Source organism: Ochlerotatus camptorhynchus, unplaced genomic scaffold (assembly GCF_037179485.1).
Source record: "Ochlerotatus camptorhynchus isolate MF236.1 unplaced genomic scaffold, CSIRO-AGI_Acam_v1.1 ptg000278l, whole genome shotgun sequence".
Lineage (NCBI taxonomy): Eukaryota > Metazoa > Arthropoda > Insecta > Diptera > Culicidae > Ochlerotatus > Ochlerotatus camptorhynchus.
The window spans coordinates 757,912-778,393 of NW_027040767.1; the positions used below are offsets into that span (position 1 = coordinate 757,912).

At 40.8% G+C, this 20,482-nt stretch overlaps 1 long non-coding RNA gene across 1 annotated transcript in view; it reads right to left on the reverse strand.

Moving 5' to 3' along the window:
• The window catches only part of LOC135706453 (uncharacterized), a 315,707-nt gene that overhangs the window by 122,791 nt on the left and 172,434 nt on the right, over window positions 1-20,482 (reverse strand). The window contains exon 3 of the long non-coding RNA XR_010518169.1: window positions 7,129-7,239. This is a non-coding gene — a long non-coding RNA (uncharacterized LOC135706453). The remainder of the gene's footprint in view (window positions 1-7,128; window positions 7,240-20,482) is intronic.

Here is a 20,482-nt window from a genome sequence, read left to right on the forward strand (position 1 = left end):
CAAATTAGGGGTACAGGATTTTTCAGTAATCCAAGGAACACATCTTAGTCCTTGTTACTTTTTATGCCTTGTTGATAGTGGCAAGACTCTGCTTTGAGGATGATCTTAAAACAAGGAAAAAATGAGTTAGTTAATCTTCATTTATGTGATTCCTAATCTCCTATTCGTTGTTCCCTTGTTTGAAGTGGTTAAGACTAGGGTTCTGATGCATGATCATTATCGGTGTCATTCCTTAATTTTATTTGTAAGGAATCCAATTATGACTGAAAAAGGGGTGCGCCTTTGGAGGGTGTTCCAACACTCCGAAGGGTATAAATAGAGGGACCTTTCAATTAGAGTCGGATCCTCGCGATAAATGCGAGAATGACAACTGTAAAAAAAATCGAATACTTCATCATTTATCAATAGTGATGGAGTAATACGACAAGCACTAAACTAATGACACGGCATATAGAAAAATAGATCAAATTGCTGGTGGCAGTGGAGTTAGATCCCGAACAGAGGAAAACAAAAATGATAAATAATAAGAGATATTCTGATATCAGTTCCGAAGATATAATTTAGTTCATGTGGACATTGCTAATTTTTCAAGACCCCATATACACAGCCATTCAAGATCCACGATTAAAAATGTTTTGCCTAAGGAAACAATTTCCACACTGCCGTGCTCTAACTTTATACTCTAAACTTTCGTCTCCTCATCTATCGTATAAAATAACCACTTTAAGTCTGTTATTTGAAACTTGGCATCTTCAACTATTTAAGAAAACTGTTCAATAATGAAGCTAAAAAATCTTAAAAGTGTAACAGTGAGAACCTCAAAAAATACTTTATACGCCAGACGTAAATATAACATCTCAGACATGAAGAAATTTTCTAGATTCTGACTATAAAAACAGTAAAAAATTTCAAAATACATTGGATATCGAAAAACTTTTGAAATTGCCAAGTAAACGAAAAATGACGCGTCTGAAGCTTGAACATTGTTTGGGATTCTCACAGAGATCATTTAGAAAAATTATCACGATCTTGGACTTGACACATTTTTGAAACTCTTCGACATTGCTTTTTGAGATCTCAGTTTTAATTTTTGTATTCCATACTAAGGAAAAGTTAAGAATTCCGAGCTTGAAGAAATATTCAAGATTCTAAGAGAAATATTTATTTTTTAATATTTTAATGTTTCAACTAAATGATCGGTTATTTCCTGGTTAAGTGGCCACCATGTGTTAATAAATTTTACATTGAAGATTTTATGTATAAATATATGTGTTGTGTGGGTGGACGAATGTGTTAGAAAAAAAGAAAGACAATTGGTACCATCTTCAATCAGAGGTTGCACAGTTTCAACACTTAACACTAGACAACGGATAACACACAACTCCCAGTAGACCAGTAGGGAATCGAACTCTCACTTTGTGGCACTCAAATTACGGGTGACGCCACTAACCGCACGACCACGAAACCTACATCCATTGTGAAGCAATAATGGATGGTTGAATCCGAAACAAGCTCAAACAATCAGTTAATTATAGTGCACAGCAATTCTGCCTCGATTGCGGCAGTACAAATTAAGTATCCCACATTCGGGTTCGGGAAGGGGCCGCTTACCTTTAATGTATTGTATTTCTGCGAAGAGCATTCCAAAATGTTTATGTATAAATCATATCTTTTGGGATTGAGGACGACCCTGGATAATGGTCAAGAGCTCAAATCTCATTCCCAGTCAATAAAATGCGTTAAATTGATTATCACAGCAAAAACATATTTTAACAGTATAAATACAAAAGAGCAGTTTCACGCCAAATTATGAATCAATCTGATGTGACCCTCTCCGATTTTACCCAACATTACTTGAATTTTTTAACCGTGCACATTTATCCTAAAAAGAATTATTTTTCTTACAATGCGTTTATTTTTCAAGACTCATCGTTTTATAATTATGATTTGTTGAAAAATATCGAACACGCCATTTTGAACTTTTTTTGCGAGATTTAAAATGACCTAAATTCTTATTTGAATGATTGACCATTGCATCAAATAATGGCAAGTTTCATACAAACTGGAGAAGGTCGAGCCTGACATTAATTTGATTGACTACATTAAATAAATGTGATTTCCATCTAATTTCATAATCTGCCCAAATATATTTATTTCTCTTTCGTGATAATAAAAATTAAGTGGGGGGTGTCCATTAGGGTGGGTCAAGTTTGTATGAAGGATCACAACTACCTGTTCATGCTGCTCTTCCGATTGAGGTCCCTACAAGGGTGTCAAATTTGAATAAATTTGTTTGATCTATTGACAGTATTTAACCATGTTGTTTCGCATAGTATTTTCAATCTAAGAGATTTGGTGAATTTTGAACAATATTTAGTTTTTTGGTAAGCGAGGCATAACATCTCTGATCGCTCCGTTTCCCACGTGTTTTCAAATACAAAATTTAAAATGCTCCCGAAAATCGGTATTATAACCAAATTTGATCAAATTTTGCACTGTTGTTCGGAACCTCAATATGCATTGAAAGAGCAGTGGGGAACAGGGAATTGTAAATTTGACCCACCCTAATTTTAATTTTTTGCTGTGTTGATACAAACATAATCTAGAGCACATTAATATTGTTGCATGAAGCATACGGATGCTCTTTAACTTGTTTATTAAGCTATGTTAAGGGAACAGCACTTAGAACAACACTTCAAAAGCAGTTTATTCGAACAAATCTAAAATTTTGTTCATGAAAATATATTTCCCTTGTTCCGCTGTGCTTGTGGATCGTGAATAAACTTCCGGGTGAGATTTGCAGAAACTACCGAAGAAACTTCGCTGAGAAGCCTGACACAAACTTCTGAGACTGTTGATAAAAATTTCAAGAAGAATACAGAAGGAACTTCTGAAGGAAGTTGAACGCTACATGAATAAATTATAAAAAAAAACTTCCGGTTGACATCACATTAAAACAAATTTGTTGGTTCAATCTACAGTCAAGATTCCTATAGTACGGATTCGTTCTTGCCGGATTCCTATAGTACGGTCGATCCGGCATTTACGAATACACGTAGCGTATGGGATTTGAGCTAATTGGGACCAAACACTGATTGTACGGCGATTTGAAGAGATAACTTCCTGATGTCTTTGGAGAAGTTATTAAGCAGATAGTTTGTCACCTTTTGAGAAGCCGGGTCCTGTGGAAGATCCGGAATATCCATACAAGCGGTCATTTTATGAAACTGATCCTAAAGCTCCGCGGTTTTTTTTTTTAAACCACTCAAAGACGTCTTATCAGAATGAATTTGGAGTTGTGACTAGAATATGGACTCTGGAGAATACGGGATGGCAAACCGGATGATCCAAGACATCCGTAAAAGTGGTCAATTCATGAAACTGATCATAGAGCTCCACGGTTTTTATCGAAACCACTCATGGACGTCTTATCAATATGAAGTCGGAGTTGTGACCAGAAAATGGATGCTGGGGACTAAGGGATGGTTCATTAAAAGATCCGGAACATCGTGCCATCGGAAAAAAAAAGTTGGGAATCGCGAATTGCACGGTGTCTGCTATCATAAACGGTTCGAAGACCGTCTGACTGATCGGAAGCGAAGATCCGGAAAAAAGCCGGCAGGTCAACGAGAACGGCCACAAACGCGTGGTTGGGGCCTTTAAACCGAACGCATCAGTTCGAGATGTGGCTAAAAAGTTGCATGGGAGCAAGACTTTCGTGCAAGGTTCAGAAGTCCCCAAACCGTGACGAGAAGCAGAATACGGTCGCAAAAAGCCGTGCCCGGCAACTGTACGACCAGAAGTTAACGAAACCACACTGCTGCGTAATGGATGATGAGACATAAGTGAAGGCGGAATTCAACCAGATTCCAAGAAACCTGTATGTGACTGACAAGGATATGTGTGATGTTCCCGAGAACCTCCGGACACAGAAGCTGTCGAAGTTCGCCAAGAAGTTCTTAATTTAGCAAGCGATTTGTACTTGCGGAAAGCGGAGTACACCTTTCCTTACCGCAAGCAACATGAATGGACAGGTGTATTTGGAAACGGGTCTCCAAAAGCGGCTTCTCCCTCTCCTGAAGGCTCACGACGGTCCGACGATCTTCTGGCCGGTTATGGCATCATGCCACTACACGAAGGACGTGCTAGAGTGGTATAAGGTGAATGATGTTGATTTCATGCCCAAAGATCTGAACCCCCCAAACACACCGGAATTGCGCCCAGTAGCAAAATATTGGGCCATTATGAAGGAGCACCTTCTAAAACGACCTAAAGTGGTGAAGAATGTAGAAAAATGAAGAAAGCATGGGTTAATATGCAAAAAAAAACTGTCGATTCTGAGGTCGTGCAGAACCTTATGGCTGGGGTTAAGGCAATCATCATGAATGATGCCAAAGCTAATTTTAATTTTGTCTATTTAAATTTATCACCAAATTCGGATAAAAACTCGAATTTTGAGATTGAATTTTGTGTGTGCGGATTTTAAACGGTACACCCTTTAAAAAGCGTGTTTACACAGTGTTGGATAAACCTTTCAAATTCTACAAACTCTTTATTTTTTACTCTGAAAATAGCACCGAAAAAAAGTTGACACTCAAAATTAAGTGTAGGAAAATCATGTCAATTCATTAATCATCTATTTTATGTTATTTTAGCAGCTTATTCTTACATGAAACCCTGATAATGTTGAGTTCACTCTATGCTTTGCCAAATACGAATTCACGATTTTCACGGTTGACCCCTTCCATTAGTTTAAATTAAGTCTATTGACAATGTACGCCTTTTTGTTTTGATTTTTTTTTTCTTCACATTATTAACTTAAAGTCTGGAACGCGCAAATCAATTTGGTCAAATTCAAATTGGTGTATTTCTGTTAAAAATGCATAAAAACCTGAAATGCTGCATTTGGAAGTTGAGTGTATATACAATGGTTGCTATGATGAGTTTACACCGTTTGCTCTCCAGTTTTCAAAATGACGTCCAAGCAAGAGGAGCAGTGACGTTCTCACACGCCAAGTTGGCAAAATTGCTGGATGTGGCCAAATCGACTGTGACAAACGTTTGAAAAGTGTTCGGGGAACGCCTGTCGACCGTCAGGAAGCCTGGAAGCGGCGGCAATCGTAATCCGGACGTGGCAGCGACGACGAAGAAGGTGGCGGTGAAATATAAACGGAATCCGAACCTCTCCATCCGGGACGATGCTGGCAAGCTCAATGTCTCCCATACTACTGTACAGCGGGCCAAGAAACAAGCCGGGTTGTCGACGTTTAAGAAGGTGAAGGTAGCGAACCGAGATTACAAACAAAACACGTCGGCAAAGCAGCGGTCCCGAAAGCTGTATACGAATCTGCTCACAAAGTTCGACTGTGTCGTCATGGACGACGAAACTTATGTGATTTCAAGCAGCTTCCGGGACAGGAGTTTTATACCGCATCCAAAACCATCCAACTATCGAAGTTCCCGAAAAATATCTCGTCTGGCAGGCCATATGCACGTGTGGTCTAAAAAGTGGCATTTTCATTACTACTGGAACAATCAATCAAGAGATCTACGTCCAGGAGTGCCTGGAAAAGCGGCTGCTACCATTCCTAAAGCAACATAATTGACCTGTGCTGTTCTGGCCGGACTTGGTGAGCTGCCACTATGGGAAAAAGGCAATCGAGCGGTGCGATGCGAACAACGTGGTTGTGGTACCCTAAGACCACAACCCTCCCAACAGCCCAGAACTCCGCCCTATCGAACGGTATTGGGCCTTGGTCAAACGGAATCTCAAAAAAACTAATAAATCCATGGAAAACGAGCAGCAGTTTAAATCTAACTGGCGTTCAGCGGCGAATAGGGTCGATGAGACCACTGTGCAAAATTTAATGGAAGGGGTTAAGCGGAGGGCACGGCAGTTCGGATTTGGCAAACCAAAAAAATAAACGAACATTTTTTCCTTTAAACATATGAATTGAACTACCAAAAGAAAAATAAGAAGATTATTGTGATATGAATTTTGAACAATTTTTGCGCGTTCCAGTCTTTATTCTGGATCCTTCTTGAGGTTTATCGTGTTGATTGATCAATATTTCAAAAAAAATGGCCCGAAGTGTAATGAATTTAGCGCGTTCTAGTTTTTGGCTACAATATGATTTTCACGTAACTTTACCGCAATAACAAGGCCCGAGATCAGGCCAATGCAGCTTAGGGAATCAGTGGTTTCAGATAAAAAAGTAGCGCACATTTGTTCAAACACTGGCTCACGTTAATATTTTGGATGATAATCTGTCACATAGATAATTGCTCTTCAGCTCACCAGTGCGCGATTTTTTGTGACTAAGTCATCCTGAACTATTTGTTTCCAGTTTCAGTATAAAATTCTTGACCAGGAAGCTGTTTAAAATCAGCCTTCTCAAAGAAAGCTTTGAATTTAACGAATGCGTGTGCAGAATTTTAAAATGCTAGTTTGCTTGTTTGGCAGCCATCTTAGAAACTAAATGCAAAATTCCAAAACCAAAAAAGTGTAGACACACACCTTGGAAAATCAACGTTTGTTATTTTTTAAAGTGAACGCTTAACATAAATGTGTTGACTACTTTTTGAACGATTCACCATCTATTAAATCAAAAACTTATCATTTTAGTAGTTTGTTCTATGTAGTTTTGCTATTCTCGTTATTTTTGGAATTTTTTTTTTTATTTTCTACCAGAATTGGACAATTTGATGGATAATAGTAAATTAATGCTCTTAAAACTTTTTACTTCTTTTAATTAAGTATACGTTATTGCTGATTTTTTGTAATTTTATTCACGAGATGTTCTTTCGGGAAATTCGACCACATGACATTTGCCTAAAAAGGGTTGTAATGACATTTGGCAAAACGGCATTCGGTCAAATGACGCGGAACCATTAAACCACAAGAAATGTTCTTTATGATTACAAAGAAAAATCGGTACATCGTTTATCCAATACTGTGGCCATCTTCCCGTCTAACTAAATTCCCAGTTTCTTTCGGCCCACCCTATATCGACAAAAAACATCCACACAAAGTCAAGATCATTCCCCCTTCGCCCTGTCGACTACCGTCTGTTTGTATGGAATTATTAGCCGTTCCGAAACTGCACGAGCAAACGAAGAATCACTTACCTAGTAATCCACAAAACGGTTGTGCGATTTGGCTGACGGTCACCACCTATTGGCGATTATATTCCACTATTTGCACAAAATCACTACAATAACGAAGGGATGATGATGGACCTGAAAGAAAGAAGAAGAAAAAACGAAACAATAACAAAACACGAAATCATCATCAAACTAGCTAGCTACAGTGAAAGGCTTTCAGATTGAGTAGTTCTGTTTTGATTCAGGAATGCCCGGTTCGACATTTGCTTTTCTTAGGTGCAAAAAAATCAATAATCCTCAGCACAACCTGTCATGCGAATCGTGAAATCACACACCAGTTCCATTATATTTCCATTTTGCCCCTCGCCGTTGGTACCTCGAGAGCCCACGTACCGCAGCCCCAATTGGTGTATTTTTCAACGGTTTTTATTTATTTAAGGATTTTCCTCCTTTTTTCGTCGGTAATCCTCGTCTAAATTTGATTCCAGATAAATGCTCCCAGATAAAAGGAATCAATTCTTTCTTTTTTCCATCAAGTTTGCTTTTGGTTCCGAGCAAGAATCATTCCGCCCATGATAGGCAGCTTTCACCTTGGTGTGCGTGTGCGAGCGGGCCAGAGATGGAGATTTGTCCCTTCATTCCACTGCTTTCAGCATCCTTGCCAACCCCCCACGTGTCACCCATCTGATGAACTTTTGGTGTTTTGTGCTTTTTTCCTCTCTTTTTGGGGTTTTCAGTAATGGTCCCTGGTATAATCTTGATACGGCTCACTCTCACAATGATACTTTTTTTTCGTCTTATCAGTGAATATAAAATAAACATCATTTCTTAAATTAAATTAAAACGGATGAAAAGCCTGTGCCCTGCCAATGAAGAACCCACGGAAAGGTGCTCTCGCTCCACGCTTTTAAAAATTTCAAAGGTATAATATTAAAGTTTTATAAGTGAAATAGAAATTGGGATCCATAGGCAGCGTTATCAGCATTCGTTTCGGTTTTTGAAGATGCCAGGCACGTAGCTGCAAAGGCAAACTTTCTATTTTTCCAAGGACTTTTAACCCTACCGTTTTTTTTTTGGAACGGAAAAGGGTTAAACATGCGTATAGTGAACACTTTCTCTTTTTCGTTTGACAGCCTGCAGGGTGTTCTAACTGAAAAAGGGGTTCTACTCTTTTCATCCAGTTACCGAACAGAGTTCCATTTCGTTCAGGTCTATTGACAGGTACCCGCGACAGCCAAAGCAGCGTTGATTTACAACTGCCGTGATCAATCTTGGAATGACAGGGAACATAGAGACGTTCCAAGACATGTCCAGCACGATAGACAAGGTAAAGAGTTGTGTTCATTGAATTCACAGCTTAAAAAAACTGCAACGGATGCCATAGACAAAAGAACGCAAACAAACTCTTTCTGCTTTACGAGTGACATAAAATTTATAGCACCCACCCATAGGCTCGTCTGCGTCTGGAAGGTGGTGGTGCAAGGATGGAAGCAGGAAGACGTTGATGCAACAAGACGAATGTACTTTACCTCATTTTTATTGCACTCAATTGCATCGTTCTCGGGCCCCTCAGCCTGGTAGCTAAGGATGTCAGTTTGAGACGAATCTTGTTCGGGAAGGTTAGTTACTTTCTGGTGCGTCGAGTTGATGTTAGACTGGATTTATTCGCTCGTTTTGAGTGATAGCGGTTCATAAAGGACCCCAAAAGTGCCCGTTTATAGAATGTTTGTTCTGATAAGTGACTCAAGCTCGGAAGTAAGCGGGATTGAAGCCATAATGTTTATGGTCTCATGAATGTCACGCAGTAGATTATTATTTTCTAAGAAGTTTCGGAAATCATTGATTCACATTAGAACCTACTGAAAATAGTGTCATCTAGGGCAAAGAAGCATCTTGCAGTAAAACTTACGAACCTTGGCTCATATGAAAGAAGCATTTAATTTCAGCTGACCGAACCTTTCTTAAAGCAATGTGCTTCTTCAAGACTGCGCTGCTGCTGTGACGGGTTAAAACTAATTCCAGCCAAATGTGGAATTAAATTAAAATGTGTAATAAAGCGAAAAGGTTGCCTGCCCTCGTTTGGTAGGTTTTTCCCCCGCCAACCATGGTTTAGGGTTAGTGACACCATTGTCGAGTGTTTTTTTTTCACCCCACTGACTGAGAAAAGAAAAGGTGACACTGCCTATCCGCAGTTTTCCGACAGAAAACGGCCACCATTGCGGATTTTTCGACAGGAAAACGCACAAAAGGACGGTAAAAAATTAATGGAATTCGTGTAGAAGCACAGAAAAACGGTTTACGTAAGACATTCTTCCCTTCCAAACCAAATGGGAGGGTCTGCCTAAAGCCACAGACTAACGAAAATTTCCGGAGCAAAACAAGCCAAAATAGCGCGACGTTGTCGTAAAGAAAATCCTTAAATTTTAATATGCTAATTTGAGAATTTTAAAATGGAACAGTCAACGGAATCTGATGAGGTTGTTTTTTTTTTCTATTTTCTGGCTGGGAGATGAACAAAAACTTTCCCAAGGGAAATCCAAGAGCAGGACACAACTGCTGATAGAGCGTCGATATGTTTTTGCAGAGTTTGTTTTTCTCATTTTTGCTATCTTGAAGCAAGTCAATAATTAGAGAGGGATTTGCTAAAAGCTTTCCTATCGAGCTGTGAAGAAGTCCATCGAATGTTTTCAGCAAGTTTACCGTGCATTAGCGAACTTGTTCTAACCATTTCTACCCTTCTGGGGGAGGGAAATCGCTCCAATGCAGAGCACGTGTTCATTTCCATTTTCTTCGCATCAGCGCGCGACTCCAATATCGACAGCTCCTGAAAAAGCGAATCAGAATCAGAAATTTGGAACACGTGATGCCCTCGTAGATGGAAATTTGATGCCATCAATAGTGACGACCTACGCTGCCACCGCTGCCGTCGAAGGCCTCCACGGACGGTGGATCTATTAAAAAGAATAAAATATGTGACATTTTAGCGCCATATTTGGGCCGTTTTCAATGGTTTGCACGCAAACGATGGTGATATGAAATAGGAGCTACGTGCTAGGGAGAAATAGGTCCATTTTGATACGAACGTAGGTGAAAGGAGTTGTGCGTGTGTATGTTTTGCCTATGTACAGTTTACAGAGCTCATGCAAAGATTTAAATGTGTATTGCGTGGAAAGACTGCGAAGTAGCTGCTATCAATCGATTCTTTATGAATTATTTTTAAGAAATATGAATCAAGTCACTTTCGAATATCAGAGGTTTGAATTGTAAATTATGACACATCCGGGGAGGCAATATTTCTCGATCGATACTATGTATTTGGATGCTGGGTCATTCGCATAATTAATTCTTAAAACTTGCCAAGAACATTTGCTGGTATGAAAAAGTGAATAACCAGCAAATAATAGGAAGATAAATAAGACAATTCCATTTTGGATTCAAAGCGCCAATAATTATTCCGTATCATGTCAGGAAGACAATTGACACCATCTTCAACCATAGGTTGCACAGACAGAACATCTTAACACTAGACAACAGACAAATCACAATACCCAGTAGACCAGTAGGTAAATTTTCGGGTTGCGAAAAGTTCCACCGGCTGGAGCGGTAGTCGAACCCTCACTTTGTGGTTCTCACAATATGCACGATAACGAAGCCCACCTAAAAAGAACAAACAGATAAAACTACAATAGAAATTGTTACTAAAAAAAAAACCTATCAGTCAGTTAAATAAATTGGCGTGTGAAAATAACGATCAGCTTTTGAAAGATGAAAAAGTACATGATGGCATATTTTATTAATAGTGTCAAATATCACAACTCTCACAGAACTGTAAATAACTGCTAAATAATAAACCCTTATCTTCGAAAATTCAGTTAATAGGGTTAATGTCCTTACCGCCGACCTAAGTGTCCCTAATATTGGGTCCATACATAAATATGGAATAACGGCATTTTTTCTAGCATCCCAAAATATCCGTTTGTCTTGTTCAGATGACCCATTTTGACGTAGGACTACGTCTATAATTTCTATATGGGGGTTAACTTTACGAAAACCGAAAATGGAACATGCAACAAAATTATGAAAGATTTTGAACGTTAATAACTCCGCTATCCCTGGACCAATTTCAATAATTTTTTTCACCTATCGAGCAGAAATCTACGCATCTGTTAACTTTTAGACTTTTTAATTTTTCAAAACGGCACTATTGAAAATTGCACTGTTTCTACGATACTTAAAATGATCACCGATTGCCTGCTAAAATGATAACCGATTTCCCTAACACAGATTTCAAAGTTGAATTCCATTCGGTCTAATCAAACGGTGTTTATTCAATCACCGCGTGGTGAGTGGTGGTGTTCTCCAGTACACAACGAAAGACTCCCCGCAAGCAGCTAGCTATCAAGACTGGTCTCAACAGCTGATCGGATTCAGTACCAATCACCGTGTGTGGTGGTGTCCGGTCGTCGGCATCATCATCAACAGCAGCAGCAGTGCTTTCGGCGTGTGGCGTTGAACATTGTTCTCCAGTACACAACGAAAGGCTGCCTGCAAGCAGTGAGCTGCATCCCACATGAGCATCCATAGAAAGAGGAAGCAGCCGCACCGCTATTGATCGGAATCAGTAGCTCTTCGTGAGTCGCTGCGTGTCATGTATGTCAAGCGCGTCATACAAAAGAGTATAAACAGAGAGAACTCCGCTCAAATTCCTATTACTACATAAAACACAAGCTCCTGCTGCAGTTAACATATAAGATTTATTACATAAAACTACGTAGTCCTACGTCACCATTGCGTACAACCCCATAGGGCTGTCCCTTATACTTTTTCTAATCAAAATTTAAAATATGAGTTTTTTTTATCGATGGGCTTTCTAATCTAATTTGTTGACCCATATGCCAACATTAGAGCTGTTTATTCTATATCAAACTTCTTCAATATCGAATTAAAATCCAAGTAAGTATGACATAATTTACAAAAAGAAAAATTTATGTGATGGCATATTTTATTCGTAATGCCAAAAACCATAAAGCAGTAAATCTCAAAATAACTGCTCACGTTTGAAACAAAGAAAAGTACTTTAAACAATGTATTTTAATTACTTGCCATATTTGAATCGTTCAAATTTCTGGGAATGTATGAAATTTCTTCAATTCCGGGAAAAAATCGCACTCCGAGATCTCTCAAAAAGTTTTCCAAGACCGAATAGTCTGTAAAAATATCTAAGTGTTAAACATCTAAAATAGAGACACCGTCACCTGTAATGCCTTCACTTTAGTGAAACTGTTCATATGTTCATGTTTTGTTTTGTTTTGTTTTGAAACTGCTCACAGTGTTACATTCAATCAATGCGTTTTTACACACTTAAAATTTTTCGCCGAGATTCCAACAGCCGAGTAATTCTGCAATTTATTTTGCTGAGATTCAGTCAAACAATTGCCGAGACTCAGCTAACAAATAACATTTTGCTGAGATATCAGCTAACAAACAGATATTTGGCAGAGATATCAGCAAAAGTAAATGCCGAAGTAATCGGCTGTTGGAGATTTTACCGAGCTAGATTAAGTATGCATGTTACTTCATACGCGAGGTTTGCATTATAACACATCATCGACTGGAAATGCTTTCGGCAACGTGGGGCTTTAGGTAGTGATGAAACGTCGCTAGAACTATTCCACAGCCGCAGACAGTATATGAGCAACGGCGGGTCACACTTTTTTGCCGGAGATGTTTCTTCGAGAGCGTGGTTTAAAGGCTTGGGCTTAAGTCGTGGCTTCATTCGCGTGATGATTAGACTTATGTCCAACCACTACTCGCTAGATGCTCATCTCAATAGAATAAACCTCGTGGACAGCAACATCTCTCGGTGTGGAAACGGTTACGATGACATCGAACACGCAGGTTGGCAATGTACGGATAATGACGCCACCAAAGAGCGATTTTTGAATACCCTCGAGGCCCAAGGAAGACAACCCTATGTTCCTCTGATCTCTGCTATATGCAGTCGGTTTATGTGTTTCTACAAATGTCTAGTATAAGAAATTAATTCCTTTGTCTTTTGTCTCTCTTTATTAGTTTTGTTTGTCTTGTCCCACCGTCTCGATAAGTCTCATCGTCGCCCACTCCAGACGAAGCTAGAACCGCACTGCCGTTCATACTGGCAACAACGCTCTGCTGAGATACCGAAACCCCACCCCCAAGCTCCTCCCTTGATCCTATCCTTTAACAATGTACCCCTCTTCAAGCAATACCTGGAGTCTAAGGGACTGCTTGACCATCGACAGCACGCCTTCAGGCAAGGGTACGGTACCTCCACCTACTTCGCCACTCTTGGAGAAGTCCTGAAGGAGGCACAGGACCAAGGCCATCATACGGAGATCGTCTCGCTGGACATCTCCAAAGCATTCAACAGAACGTGGACACCAGCAGTAATGAAGAAGTTAGCCGAATGGGGACTAAAAGGACGCATCCTACACTTCGTCCGAAACTTTCTGCCCGACCGATCTTTTCGGGTGTCGGTCGGAAACGTCCAATCCAGAAGGTTCAGCGAAGAAACCGGAGTACCACAGGGTTCGGTGATCGCGGTCACCCTCTTCCTGGTGGCCATGAACGGGGTCTTCGACAAGCTACCCAAGAACATATATATTTTCGTCTACGTGGATGGCGTCCTCATTGTAACGGTGCCCCCCTCCCCTGCAGAGGACGAAATTAAGGGCGCAAGCGGCAGTCTCCTCGGTGGTCAGATGGGCTGACTCCGTTGGGTTCCAGCTTTCCGCCGCCAAGAGCGTGCGCTGTCATATATGCACCACCCGGCATCGGAACAACGGACAGCCCATCATGATCAAACAGCAAGCGATACACACCAAAAACACAATAAGGGTCCTGGGAGTGCTCCTCGATCGGAACCTATCCCTCGAGCCGCACTTCCAACAGGTGAAGAAGGACTGTCGTAGTCGATCCAACCTGATGAAGACCATCTCCCGCCCCCACCGATCCAACAACCGTGAAATCCGCTTCCGAGTAGCCCGAGCCATCATCGACAGTCGTCTATTGTACGGCTTAGAACTAACGTGCCTTGCCGCCGAGAAAGCCGTCCAAATCTTGGAACCGGTCTACAACGGATACGTAAGAACAGTCTCCGGTCTCCTGCCCTCCACCCCGGCCGACGCCGCGTGCGTTGAAGCCGGTATTCTGCCTTTTCGGCTCGTCTACACCGCAGCTACCGCTACCAATGCCGCTGCCTTCCTCGCTAAAACGTCGGGAAACAGCAGGATCTTTCTCCTCGACGAGGCGAACCGACTCCTCCGCACGGTCGCCGACGCAGATCTCCCTCCAGTGGCCAGGGTCCACTGGCACGGAGACAAAAGTTGGCAATCACATTAGATTAGAATCGACAGCCGAATCAAGGACCACTTCAGGGCAGGAGACAACTCACTGGCTTTGCGCCGGACAGTCGTTGAAACTCTCGGGGCGCACTATCAAGATCACGAAATCAGGTACACCGATGGCTCGCTCTCCAGCAGCGGAGTGGGAATGGGGGTTTCAGGAGATAGTTTGGTCGTCAGCAATTCACTTCCGGCCCAGTGCTCGGTGTTTTCCGCTGAGGCAGCGGCCGTCTTTCACGCAACCACCCTTCCGGCCAATCGGCCGATCCTCATCGTTACCGACTCACAAAGCGCAATAATGGCCCTAACCGATGAAGCACCAAAGCATCCGTGGATACAAGGGACGGTAACGCATGCGCCGCCCAACACCGTATACATGTGGGTACCCGGGCACTGTGGCATCCAGGGGAACGTGATCGCCGACCCCCTCGCCGGCTCAGGCCCCATCGAACCCAGGTTCTCTGACAATGTTCCGGTTCTCTGACAATGTTCCGTTCCAGGACATCAAGAAATGGATCAAGCGGACGGTTCGGAGAGCGTGGGACAACGAGTGGAGGAACAATCGAACTCACCAACTACGAAAAATCAAGGCGACCACCGATCCCTGGAAGGATCGACCGAGCCTCAAGGAGCAGCAAGTGGTGTCCAGACTGCGCACCGGGCATAGCAGAGCCTCCCATAATTTCAGAGGAACACCGTTCCGGAGAACCTGCGAAACCTGCGGAGTGCCAGCCTCCGTAGAACACATCCTCATAAACTGTGTGGAGCTCGAGGACCTTCGGGTTGCCTTCGGTCTGGAGGGAACCAGCATACGAAGTCTGCTTGGCGACGAGTCCCCGGCAGCAGACGCCCTCATCGCCTTCCTGAAGGAGGCGAATCTTTTTTACAACATTTGAGTGTTAACTGTTTGTGCTTTTGAATTCGTTGGCCCTTTTGGTAGTGTTTTTACAATATTTTATATAATTAAGCTAAATGCCCTGAAGTAGAGCAGGTTAGGTACTAGTTATACAAGTGCAAATGAATAAATTGAATGAATAAATATTAAAACTTCAACTACAATTTTAATTGATTGATACATTCACCCTGAAGTGACCAAGCCTTTGGCTAAGACAAAACATAATCAAATTGTTCAACAAATGTTATGCCGAGCCATTGAAAGATACACTATTTATTACCATTTACATGAACATTTAGATCAAATCGGTTAAAAAATCATTATGTAAAGTTTTTTTTTGATAAAAAAAAGTTCTATGCCTTGCAGTAAGCAAAATATATCGTTGAAAAAAGTGCTCTTAACTTTTAAAAGAAAATCCATCGTAATGGCAAGTACCCTGCACATATTCTTTTGAAATTTGGTCCAGAATTTGCTCATAAGTTTTAGTTAGCCAAGTTAGGTTAAAATTGGCGTAATATTTCGTAAGAAAATTTAAAATTCTACAATCAAGCTGGTTTTCAACCAGTGGAGAATTGACCTAGACTTATCTAGGGGGGGATTGTGTTTGAGAAAATATAAAATGTTACTTACTGTTTTTATTAGGAAATGTTGACTAAATTACGATCTGACTATCCGACCAATAATGGATTGAGTGGAAGTTCATATTAATTGTCGGAAGAACCTTCTTGGCCAATCTGATTAGCAACAATGCAGCACACAGTTTGGATCGGGGAATCGTCAATTCTTTGATTGGAATAACCTTCGACTTACTACAGACAAGAGAGACCTTTACCCCATCCTGGGTTATGGTTCGGATATAAAGACATGCTCCATATGCATAGGCAGAAGCGTCGGCATAGTCATGAACTTCAACATAAACAGCATCAGGGGCACACATACACCTGGAAATTCTGGTTTGGTGAATGTGATTTAGAGAATCACAACATATGGTCCAATTTTGCAACAACTGGCCATCTAGAACATCATCCCAATTCAGCTTACTTATCCAGATTTGCTGCATTATCACCTTAGCAACTATTATAACAGGTGACACAAGACCAAGGGGATCAAATAGTATAGAGATCTGTGAGATAACATTCCGTTTCGTAGGAGGAGAGTTGGAAAGACTTGGAAGTTCCACGTGGAATCGATAAACATCCTCAGTCGGATCCCATAGAATTCCAAGTGTAGTAATGGCCTGGTTAATGTTCGCATCTTCAAAAGACAAGAACCTTTCCCTGTCTTCCTCTGGAACCGACTCCAAAATCGCTGAGTTATTCGCACACCACTTATGAATGGGAAGTCCCCCTTTACGGAGAAGCTCCGTGAGCTCGAGACGACATTGGATGGCGTAGCCAAGATCGTTCTTGAAGATTTTTATGTCAATGATGTCTTCTCTGGGTCTGAGTCCATACTCAGACCCAGAGAAGACATCATTGACATAAAAATCTTCAAGAACGATCTTGGCTACGATCGGAAATTGATCACCATCATCAATAGCAAGCTGCTGAAGAGCCCTTGTGGCTAAGAATGGCGCAGAAGATGTACCATAGGTTACTGTCGTTAATTCCAAGACTTGTAAGGGATCATTTGGATTTTGTCTCCTGAAAATTCGTAGCAAAGTAGTGTGGATTCTGGCAAGTTAGCACTTACATTTTACTAACGTCAGCAGAGAAGGCATATCGATGCTTTCGAAAACGCAGGTTGATCGAGAAGATAATATCGCGCAACACAAGAAAAGGGCCATTGTTGATCGATTATCTTCATGGATTTTCTCTTTCGCGAATAACCTGACTGCAAATGAATTTTCCATTGAGTGTGTTGTTTCAGGCGCAAGCTAACATCAACTTCTGTCGAACTCTGCTGCGAGCTTAGCGAAAAATTCATTTATGTAGCCGTAGTAAACAGCCGGTCCGATCATCAAGACATCATTCAGGGAAGGTCCATTACCCTTCGAAGAAGCATCAAACACAACTCTGAGCTTCGTTGAAGAGCTTGTAGGCTTCAACACTGCATGGTGAGTGACATAATATTTCAAAAGATTTGGAGGATCTTGAGACTCATCAACCTGAACACAGTGACCAAGGGATTTGTATTCATTCATGAACTCTACATATTGTTTTTTTCCACTAAAGTTTTTCTCTGGAACCGTTGTTCAAGCATGAAGAATCGACGAAGACGAATATATTATAATGCTTCATCAGAAATCTGGATGTAATAAAAATCTCACGCTCGCGAATGAATCAACGAACAGTCTTCTGCCATTTCATACTTCTAAATCCATCTAATCTCATCTTGCTCAATCCTTTTCCAGAAAATCTTTAAAATCTTCATCAGTCTTCTTGCTATCTAAGCGTGCATCTCACGAAAGCAAATCAAAATCTTCCCTTTATCTTAGGTAGAGTCGTCTTGGATTTGATCCTTGGCAATATCGTGGAATTGGCATTGCGAGTGCTGCTGCCAGATGAATCGATTTTTTTGTTGGAGGGTGAACGGTTGTGTGCAATTTTTTAAAAGGAGAGCATGGAACAAAAAAGGCTGAAAAGCACCCAAGTAACACTTTAGGTTTTATGATAGTTCTGAAGACCATAATTTTAGCTTGTAGAACCTATAACTACGATAAAACTTTGCGATGTTACTTGAGCACTGATCTCAATCAAAATAATTTCCAGTATTTTTTCTTATTGCCGAAAGGATGGATGCAAAATAAAACAAATTAGCAGCAGAAGATTAACTTAAATTGTCTTTTCAAATTCAATCACTATTTGCGATGAAAGTCATTCAAATTTAGTAAGGATGAGTAATTTCATGTGACTGTAATACATATTAACAATAAATGCATTTTTTAAGAGCTATGGTTGATCACTTCGTCTGTTATCGTATGATTTACAACCAAACAAAACTTTGGAAGCGAAATAAGAGCTTATTCAGAAAATCAATAAAAGGAATTCAGCGCTTAATCAGCATAAATTGTTTGTTGGGAAGTATCTATCAGGAGTGATTTAAAACGGTCAAAAATTCAACCTTTGAAACATAGAAAATAGTTTAAACTTTGATTAGAAATAAGGAATTCAAGCCTTTAGATAGCAGATGACTTTGTGAAAAATATCTTTTTTTTTCTCTTGGAAGCCATTTATTTAATTCTCAACAACCTATCAGCTGATGGTCGACAAACTTTAATTTTTCCTTGTGTTTAATTTAGCAGAAGATAAGCTAAGATAAAACGTTCAGCTCGAGGAGAAAACCCACCTAAAATATATTTTTAATAACGGCGGAACGAGGTCACCTGTATTGCAACAACGGAAAGTAAACTTCTAGAGCTTCTAATCTCCAAGGAATCTTGCGACAATGCTGTTTCTTAACTCACACCAGCTCAAATTACCGGTTATCTTTCCGAGTCATAATAATGGATAAAAAGTAAGGCTTAGAGCTGTCCCCTTCTAGATCACCGACGAAGATGGGACAAACGTGTTTTTCAGCTATTTTAGACCGGATTTTGTTCCGTTTTGGCGTTGTTTCGTTGCTGTCGACATCGTGTCGTTGCCTCAAAAGCCCCGGTCTACCTAGTGCGGTACTAATTTTGCAATCTTCCCCATTTTGGGGCCATTAACTTCGACCCCAACCGGGTAAATGAGCTCTGTCTTTCCGTTTCTTCATACCTCCTTACCTTACCAGGCAGAACTTTTTCCTTTCCGGCAGTTGCTCGACAGTTTGGCAAACTCAAATCGAATCCAATATTATTACAGAGCTTGTCTTCCATTTTCGATTCGATTGCTTCGACTGTGTTCTAGCTTTTGGGAAGATGTTCGAGAGAGTCAATGTAAAATGGAATCAGAAATTCTCAATTTTTGTTGTCATCCAATATCGTTCCTCATTAAAATAAAATATAAACTTTATGCTTAATTAACGCAATACTCAGATGAAATGGTTCCTGAGGCTGATTATGGAACCATGAAAAATTCCAATACATGAATAACTCTTCCCATTTTTTTCCTGAGATTAAAATAGTTTCAACAATTGGACGATGCAATCACTTGATTCAAAACAATTCGCCTTCGAAGGGATTCATTTGCAAGTGTCCATTTGCAGAAAGTTTTTGGAATCGAGGCCATCGATTGCATCGGATTTATCGTAATATAATACTGCAATTTACGAGCCATACTTAACACACCTTTCTGACCACTGCTTCTTATCCTTTTGTTCAATTCACAGATCAATGCAATTTCAACTCATTCTGTTGCCACACGCATTTCCGCTTATCCCATCCCCCGCCAGACTGCGGGTCTCATTGCATTTATTTCTGATCGTAAAATAAAATATTAAAAAGCCATAAAATAAAAATTTATCCACGCAGACAGCAGGACCGGTCCTTGCACCACAGACATCGGCAGCGAGGTGCACTTGACCTATCCCTGTTCGCGGCTGGGGCCGGAGATGGCGATCGCCACTTATCTCCTCTTACAGTAGTGGCGCTGATGCTGCGTCCATGAGTGAGAGTGAGAGGCAACCGAACCGCCATTCAACTGTTTATAAAAAGCACATAAAATATAAATTATTATTAGTCGCCGAATCAATTTATACAGTCGTTGGCAGGCCTCTCGCGAGCAGCAGCCCCGTGTCGATTGTGTTTTTTTTTCGGGGAGATTTTAGATTAAATTTAAATTTATGTACGAAATGTGTCGTAAAATTCGAAACTGTAGGACCGCGTTGCAAGGGACCCCAGGCGGAAAGGTGCGCTCGAGGGTGTGAATCTCAGCTCACAGCAGCGGCTTTGCGTGATCTTGTTTTCCACTTTTCTGGGGGGAAACCACAAAAACAGAAGGATCCCTTGGATGTGGCCGAAAATGTGAGAGTCGTAAAAATGTATTATTTACGGTGTACTGCCGGTTCCCCTCACTTTGGATAATGGAAAAGTTTGATTTTCAATTTTTGTGCTTTCTGCTCGTTTTGAAATTTAATGAAACTTCTTAGCAGCAGCAATTACGTTTAATTAGCAGAGAAAGGGCCTTTGCTAATTGCACAGAATGGATACCATCTATGGCATTAACAGTCAATCGGAAAG